Source organism: Capricornis sumatraensis, chromosome 5 (genome assembly GCF_032405125.1).
Source record: "Capricornis sumatraensis isolate serow.1 chromosome 5, serow.2, whole genome shotgun sequence".
Taxonomy (NCBI): domain Eukaryota; kingdom Metazoa; phylum Chordata; class Mammalia; order Artiodactyla; family Bovidae; genus Capricornis; species Capricornis sumatraensis.
In genome coordinates this window covers 66,133,612-66,142,607 of record NC_091073.1, presented here as the reverse complement: position 1 = coordinate 66,142,607, position 8,996 = coordinate 66,133,612, and positions in this window count along the sequence as shown.

Genomic DNA, 8,996 nt, shown 5'->3' with positions numbered 1-8,996 from the left:
TCTAATGACTGTTCAGGACTGATTTCCTTTAGGATTGACTGGTTTGATCTCCTTGCAGTCCAAGGGACTCTCAAGAATCTTCTCCAGCACCACAGTTCAGAAGCATCAATTCTTCGGCACTCAGCTCTCTTTATGGTCCAACTCTCACATCCGTACATGACTACTGGAAAAACCATAGCCTTGACTAGATGGATCTTTGCTGACAAAGTAATGTCTCTGCTTTTTAATACACTGTCTAGGTTGGTCATCGCTTTTCTTCCCAGGAGCAGGCATCTTTTAATTTCATGGCTGTAGTCACCATCTGCAGTGATTTTGGAGCCCAAGAAAATATAGTATGTCACTGTTTCCATTATTTCCCCATCTATTTGACATGAAGTGATAGGACTTGATGCCATGATCTTAGTTTTCTGAGTGTTTAGTTTTAAGCCAACTTTTTCACGCTCCTCTTTCAATTTCATGAAGAGGATCTTTAGTTCCTCTTCACTTTCTGCCATAAGGGTAATTGCTGTGTAAAGTGTGCCTTTAAATCAGATAGGAGAGTTGCAAATAAAAATTACATTTGTACTGTCTTTTGTGTTTACTTATTATGTAGTGTTTCTATCTGATTGTGAGGAATTTTCAATTTTTGCTTATCAGAGAATGTCTTAGGTTCAGCTTTATTTTTGAAAGATGCCTTTGGTAGATACTGAATTCTTGGTTGACATTCTTTTTGTTTTAGTGTCTTCAATATGTCATCCATCTACTTTCTGGCCTGTGTGGTTTCTGATGAGATGTTTGTCATTATTCATATTGAGTCACCTATATAGAGTCATTTAAGTCTCTTGCTGCTTTCCTGATTCTTTGTCTATTTTTTGGCAATTTGATTGTGATGAGTCTAGCTGTGGATCTCTGCTTTTTCTCTGTTTGAAGTTGCTGAGCTTTTATTGTGTTGACATGTTTTTCTTCAGATTCGGGATGTTGTCTGCCATCGTTTCTTCAAATATACTTTTTGCCTCTTTTTCTTCTTGTCTTTTTCCGTATGTCCTTTTTTCCAGTACTTCATGGACTCCCATATGTGTATGTTGGTATGCTTGATTTTGTTCCACACTTTCTGGCTGTGTAGTTTTTTATTCCCTCTCTTATTAGTTCTGTTCCTTAGCCTGGTAAATATTATTTGACGATCTTATTTTGCTAGCTCGTATCAGTTTTTGAACCTCTTTCTCTATAGTGAAATTTCATTTCAGTTATTCTACTTTTTAAAAATAATTTTTTTCTTTATTTTTGCTTGTGCTAGATCTATGTTGCTGTGAGCCTTTCTCTAGTTTTGGAGAGTGGGGGCTTTTCTCCCCCTGTGGTGTGCAGGTTTCCCATTGTGGTGGCTTCTCTTCTTGTGGGGCATGGGCTCTAGGGTGCATTGGCTTCAATAGTTGCCACATGTGGGCTCAGTATTTGCAGTTCCCAGTCTCTGAAGCACAGACTGAGGAGTTCTGACACACCAGCTTATTTGCTTTGTGCCATGTGGGATCTTCCCAGACCAGGGATCCAACTTGTGTCCCCTGCATTGGCAGGCATTTTCTTTACCACTGGGCCACCAAGGTAGCCCTCCACTTTTCAACTTGAGGATTTTTATTTGGTTCTTTTAAATAATTTCTTTCTGTTTATTAATCATCTCTATTTGGTGAATGTAGTTCTTATACTTTCTTTTAGTTTTTTAGAAATGATTTCCTTTAGTTATTTCAATGTATTCAAAATAGCAGATTAAAGTCTTTGCCTGTGTTTGAGTTTTCTCAGAGTTAGCTTCTGTTGATTGCTTTTTTCTCCCCATGAATGTGGGTTATACTTTTGTACTTTCTTGGGGTTTTTTTTTTTAATCTCATAATTTTTTGTTGAAAACTGGGCATTTTAAGCAAAACAGCGTGACAGCTGTGGTCAAATTGTCCATCTCCCCTTTTTCCTCCACCCCAGGATTTATTATTGTTTTTTGTTGTTTAGAGACTTTTGAGGAACTAATTCTGTGAAGTCTGTTTTCTTTGTCTTGTTTTGTCACTGAAGTCTTTAATTATCCTATTGGTTGGTTGTGGGGTCTTGCAAGGAGTCAGACAGGTCAAATAATCTTTTTGGGGAATGGAGCTTTGAAGAAGCCTATTCTCTTCCAGTTGCTGACTGGGTGCTGATTTTTGCCATGATTGCATGCTGTTGGTTTTCAAGGCTACTGTAAAACAGGTGAGGGAAGATACGAATGGGCAAGTTAAAATGCAACAAGAACTGCTGTTTTTACTGACATCCAGCCCTTTTTCTTGAGTAAGTGTTCTTTGAATTGCTGTAAGCCTTTTGTTCATTTCCAGAGTTCAGAAGAAATTGATTTTGATAATTTTGCCTCTTACTACTTTTAATGAAGGAGAGAATTTTCTTTACTCTGTTGATTTCTTTAATGTCACTCCACTGTATATCCTTTTGTTTTCCAGTGTACACATAAGAGAATCTTTAAAAGTAAATATTACTATGCCAGCTGTCTAATAATAGTTCTTCCATTCAGGATATTGGTATTTGTCTGTCTTTCTTCTAAAAGTTCTAATTTCTGCATGGTGTTTTAACACATGGGAGTAACATAATATTTGTTCCACTTGTTTTTGAAACTTTGGTTTTTATGATTTTTCATTATCCTTAACAGTGCTTTGTTGAATGTTGTTTTATCTAAACTTTATAAATCTATAAGGTATACATTTGTGGAAGTGAAATTTATTGAGTGTGAGAGCATGAAGACTTAAGTTTTCAATGCATGTGGCCAAGTTGATCTGTAGGGAAGTGGTTTCATTTATATTTCACCAGTAATGTGTGAAAGTGCCTGTTTTCCCGCATCCTCACACTACTGGGTACTACTGTTCATTTAATTTAGTGCTCTCCAGTAGATCTTTTGGTAATTATGAAAATGTTCTATATCTATGAAATTTCCATTTCTATATCGAGTAGGGTAATCACTACCAACATGTGGCTCTTGAGCACTTGAAATGTAGCTAGTCCTAAATAAGGTGTGCTATATTTCAAAGATTATTACAAAGCAAAAGCATATAGAAAAATTAATAATGTAAAGTGAGTCATAATAACTTTTTATATTGACTGAATGTTGAGATGTTGATATTATATATACATTGGGTGAAATAAAATGTTAATTTCACCTTTTTACTCATGTGTCTGTTGTAATATTTATTACATAGGTAATTCATCTTATATTTCTATCAGTAGTTGTCTAGATTGTAGACCATTCTTCCTTTTAAAAAAGCCCTGCTTCTTTAAAGCTTATGCTATTTAATAACAGTATTTTCTCACTCTTCTTAAATTTGTCAGATACCGTATCCCTGTTTTCTCTTTATTTGTTAAAGATGGCACCAAACAATTTTTCTTTCTACTCCAAGCCTTGTTATTATTCTAGGGCATATTTAGTGACCATATATAAAACTTGTTCAATAATTTAACTTACACATCTGGGATTATTGTTAAGCCATCATTTTAATGGCTCCATGTGGTCATCATCTGGAACTTCTGTCCCACCTCTGAAGACTTAAGTATATGGCTTTTTCTGTCTACAGCTTCACATTCTCTTAGCTGTCTCATTTCCTTACTTCCTCCCTTGGATCCTTGACCCCCTCCATTTTGTTCAGTGATTCACTTCAACCATACTTGTCAGCTCTCATGATGCCTTGTAGTTTTTGTGTGCCGTTTCTGCAAGATAACAGCTTCAGATAACAGTCTTGGTTACATTCAATTACAGATTGCTACTGGAGTAAAAGATCACATGGTTCAGTTCAGTCACTCAGTGGTGTCCAATTTTTTGTGACCCCATGGACTGCAGCATGCTAGGCTTCCCTGTCCATCACAGATTTATCCTAAACTAGTGGACAGAATTGCTTGGATGCCTGCTGTGTATTCCTAGCCCTTTTTGTTTTGATGGTTGCTGATTCAAATCTTTTGGAGAAGGCAATGGCACCCCACTGCAGTACTCTTGCCTGGAAAATCCCATGGGCAGAGGAGCCTGGTAGGCTGCAGTCCATGGTGTCGTTGAGGGTCGGACACGACTGAGCGACTTCACTTTCACTTTTCACTTTCATGCATTGGAGAAGGAAATGGCAACCCACTCTAGTGTTCTTGCCTGGAGAATCCCATGGACGGGGGAGCCTGGTGGGCTGCCATCTATGGGGTCGCACAGAGTTGGACACGACTGAAGCGACTTAGCAGCAGCAGCAGCAGATTCAAATCTCTATCTCTTAAAATTCCCTGGTAAGTCCCTTTAGGATTAGCAAATGATTTTTCTCTCTGATATTTAAAGAAAATCCTGTCTTTCACTCCAAAATGTTATCTGTATCCTAGTTTACCTTCCTTTCTTTAGCCACTTGTCTAGGTAATGCTTTTTTTTTTATTAAAAAAATTTATTTGTTGAAGTATAGTAGATTTACAATGTTGTGTAATTTCTGCTGTACAGCAGTGACTCATTTATATACACATATGCTTTCTTTTTAATATTCCTTTCCATTGTGGTTTATCTCAGGGTATTGAACATAGTTCTCTGTGCTATATACTAGGACCTTGTTTATCCATTCTATATGTAATAACTTGCATCTACTGACCCCAAACTCGCAGCATTTAAGCATGCAACCATCCTTTTTTTTTAAATTCCTAAAACCCTGCCTTAACCCTTTGTTGTTCTCCAAATTCTACTCTGTTGCTCTTCTGTTCACAGATAAGCATTCAGAAAAAATTGACTTGTTTATGCTCACTGTCTGCAGTTACTTACTACTTATTTATTTCCATTATGCCCCCATCCGTCTTTCCCTTATCAGTCCACTGCTCTGACAGTGGTCCCTGATAATGTTAAATAGATTCTTTTCTATCTCTGTATTGACCATTCCAGAGCCTGTGGTACAGTTGACCACTTCTTGAAGGAAGCCACTACAGTTGACCTCCTTGAACTGCTTCTAAAAACTGTTTTCCTCATTCTTCTTTTTTCACCTTTTCCTAGGTTGTGTAGGTCATAGAGTTGGGATTTTGTTGTTGGTTGTGGCCTGCTTCCTACTTTGAATACTGTATTTGGATTCATAACCCATGGCCTTTATACCATTTAAATGTTGATGACTTAAAATGTTAATATCTGCCTTAAAATGTTAGTATCTGCCTAACCTAGACATTTCTAGAACTTCTAACTTATATATATATAGCTGCCTACTAGATATTTGTTTTCCTAAAGCCCATTTTTTAGCACCTTAAACTGAAGTGAATTTTGCTTTTAGTGACTGGAACCACCATTAATCCAGCTCAGTCTAAATTCATAAATTTAGAATTTATGTCTTGCTGTTCCCCCCACAAGTTACAGAGACTTGTCACTTCAGCTCATTAATATCTAACCCAGCATTGTTCATTAGAAGTTGATGTAAGTCACATATGTAATTTAAGCTTTTCTGGTAGCCTAGGCTTCCCTAGTGGCTCAGATGGTAAATAATCTGTCTGCAGTGCAGGAGACGTGGGTTCAATCCCTGGGGCGGGAAGATCCCCTGGAGAAGTAAATGGCAAGCCACTGCAATATTCTTGCCTAGAGAATCCCATAGACAGAGGAACCTGGCAGGCTATAGTCCATAGGGTCGCACAGAGTTGGACATGACTGAAGTGACTTTGCATGCAGGCATGTTAAAAAGTTGAAAAGAATGAATTTAATTTTAGTATCATTTTTATATAGCCCAATATAGCTAAAATTTTATTTCAATAAGTAATCAGTATAAAAATTGATATTTTATTCTTTTTTTTTTTCATAATAAGTCTTTAAAACCTGATTTGTGGGACTTCCCTGCTGGTCCAGTGGCTAAGGCTCCATGCTCCCAGAGCAGGGGGCCCAGGGTTCGATCCCTTGTTAGGGAACTAGATCCTACATGCTTCAACTAAGACCCGGCACAATCAAATAAATAAATAAAAATAAGTATATATAAAAAAACCTGGTTTGTATTTTATGCTTAGTATGTGTGTGAAAGTGGCTCAGTTGTGTCCGACTCTTTGCAGCTTCGTGGACTATACAGTCCATGGAATTTCTAGGCCAGAATATTGGAGTAGGTAGCTGTTCCCTTCTCCAGGGGATCTTCCCAACCCAGGAATCGAACCCAGGCCTCCCGCATTGCAGGTGGATTCTTTACCAGTGGAGCCAGAGCATATCCCAATTCAGACTTGCTAAATTTCAAGTGGTCAGTAGCCACATGGAGCTAGTGGCTACTGTAATGAACAGTAGTGTTCTAACTTAATTTCTCTTAATCCTTGCTACTTCTGTCGTGATTCAGGTCCTAATTTCTTCCTTGGGCTACTGCAGCAGATCTTGAAATTGCTACCAGTATCTCCTCAATATTATTAGTTGTAATTTTCTAAAATATGAATGTGACTTGGCTTGTGAATTAATGTGATAGTGCAGTTTTCTGCTTAAAATTCTTTAATACTCTTCATAAGTTTTCAAGATGATGCCTCGTCTGAATTCTTTACTGTGGCCTACAAAGTCCTTTGTGATCTGGATTTTGCTTGACTTCCTATTCTGCATCTCCTAGACCTTGATTATGAGGTGTACTGAACTATTTCTAGTTACCAAAAAGATCTGTACTTTCTTCTCTTGCTTTTGGGCCTTTACAGTTGCCAATTTGCTTGTCCATATTGTGCAGCACCTACCTATATTTCTCATCAGACTAAGGTCTGCTAGTCCTTTAGAATCTGAAGATTCTGACAACAGGATGGGAGAAAGCACCTGTCGTTTTTGTTCTCATAGCTGTCTTCCTGTGCTTGCTTCCATTATAGTGTTTATCCCTGTATTAATAGAATTGCCTTCTAACTTCTCTGACCTCAGATTCTTAGTTTCATAAGCAGGGACCTTGTTTTCATTAGCTTCTATATCCCTAATTTGTGATACATACATTATGTGAATCCAGTAGCTATGTTAAATGAGTGTGGCCAGTAATTCTGTAAGAAGAAATTTAAATTCCAAGTTCAGAGCAAAGAAAAAATTTTATTAAAATTTTAAAGTTACCTCTTACATGTATTCATACAGATATTAAATCTTTTAGGTAGAGTAACCAAGCATCCAGAATAAGATGAAGAAAGTGAAAGTTGGTTCTGTTTGTACACAGTTGTTCATCTCAGTAAAAAGGGAGGAGCTAGGGGCATGCAAACTAACGTACGACCTTTAAGAAAATTGAGGAGGGGACAGTAAAGCTAATATTTAGGAAACACTTATGTGATCCTGTAACATCTTAGTAGTGTTGTTATATTAAATCTAGAATCTAGGTACTTTTGCACCAGTTATATTTAAAATACTTAAGACTTTTCAGTAGTGAAGTTCTGTAACTTTCCCCTTGAGTTATGCAAGAGATGGTAGGGATTTCAAGTGCTAGATAGTTTCGTCTATGTGTATGATATAAGGCTTCTGTTAGAGTTAATAAGTAGACAACTAAATTTATGTACCTTTGTCTTTTGTATTGAGTGGTTGTTTTTGTGTTTAGAATTACATAAACTTTAGGAGAAAGCTTGCAGTTTATCTATGTTTTAAAATTCAAAGTTGATACAGCTTGAATTTGAATTATATAGAAAAGACCAAATATACCTTTGGAATTTTAAGTTACTGATGTAAACCTTCCTTGAATCTTTATAGTGGGATTTTTTTTCCCTTTTTTATTATTGTAGTTACTAAGTGGAGAAATAGAACCTTGGTCATATTAGGTAATTTGGGGCTGAATATCTATCTCTTTTGTAAAGTTGGTGAGTTCAGTTCAGTCGCTCAGTCGTGTCCAACTCTGCGACCCCATGGACTGCAGCATACCAGGCTTCCCTGCCCGTCACCAGCTCCTGGGGCTTGCTCAGACTCATGTCCGTGATGCCGTCCAACCATCTCATCCTCTGTTGCCCCCTTCTCCTCCTGCATTCAATCTTTCCCAGAATCAGGGTCTTTTCCAGTGAGTCAGTTCTTCACATCAGGTGGCCAAAGTATTGGAATTTGAGCTTCACCATCTGTCCTTCCAGAGAACATTGAGGATGAACTGGTTGGATCTCCTTGCTATCCAAGGGACTCTCAAGAGTCTTCTCCAACACCACAGAACAAAAGCACCAATTATTCGGTGTTCAGCTTTCTTTATAGTCCAACTCTCACAACCATACATGACTACAGGAAAAACCATAGCTTTGACTAGACGGACCTTTGTGGACAAAGTAATGTCTCTGCTTTTTAATATGCTGTCTAGGCAAGTCATAACTTTTCTTCCAAGGAGCAAGTGTCTTTTAATTTCATGGCTGCAGTCACCATCTGCAGTGATTTTGGAGCCCAAGAAAATAAAGTCTGTCACTGTTTCCATTGTTTTCCCATGTGTTTGCCATGGAGTGATGAGACTGGATGCCACGACCTTAGTTTTTTAAATGTTTAGTTTTAGGACAGCTTTTTCACTCTCCTCTTTCACTTTCATCAAGAGACTCTTTAGTTCCTTCCTCTTCACTTTTCTGCCATAAGGGTGGTGGTATTTGTGTATCTGAGTTTATTGATATTTCTCCCGGCAGTCTTGATTCCAGCTTGTGCTTCATCCAGCCCGGCATTTTGCATGGTGTTCTCTGCATATAAGTTAAATAAGCAAGATGCCAGTATACAGCCTTGACGTACTCCTTTCCCAATTTGGAACCAGTCTGTTGTTTCATGTCTGATTCTAACTGTTGCTTCTTGACCTGCATACAGATTTCTCAGGCAGGTAAGGTGGTTATGGTATTCCCATCTCTTGAAGAATTTTCCACAGTTGTTGTCTTCTACACAGTCAAAGGCTTTGGTGTAATCAATAAAGCAGATGTTTTTCTGGAATTCTCTTGCTTTTTCTATGATCCAACAGATGTTGGGATCTCTTGATTCCTCTGCCTTTTTTAAATCCAGCTTGATCATCTGGAAGTTGACAGTTCACATACTGTTGAAGCCTGGCTTGGAGAATTTTGAGCATTACTTTGCTAGTATGTGAGATGAGCAATTG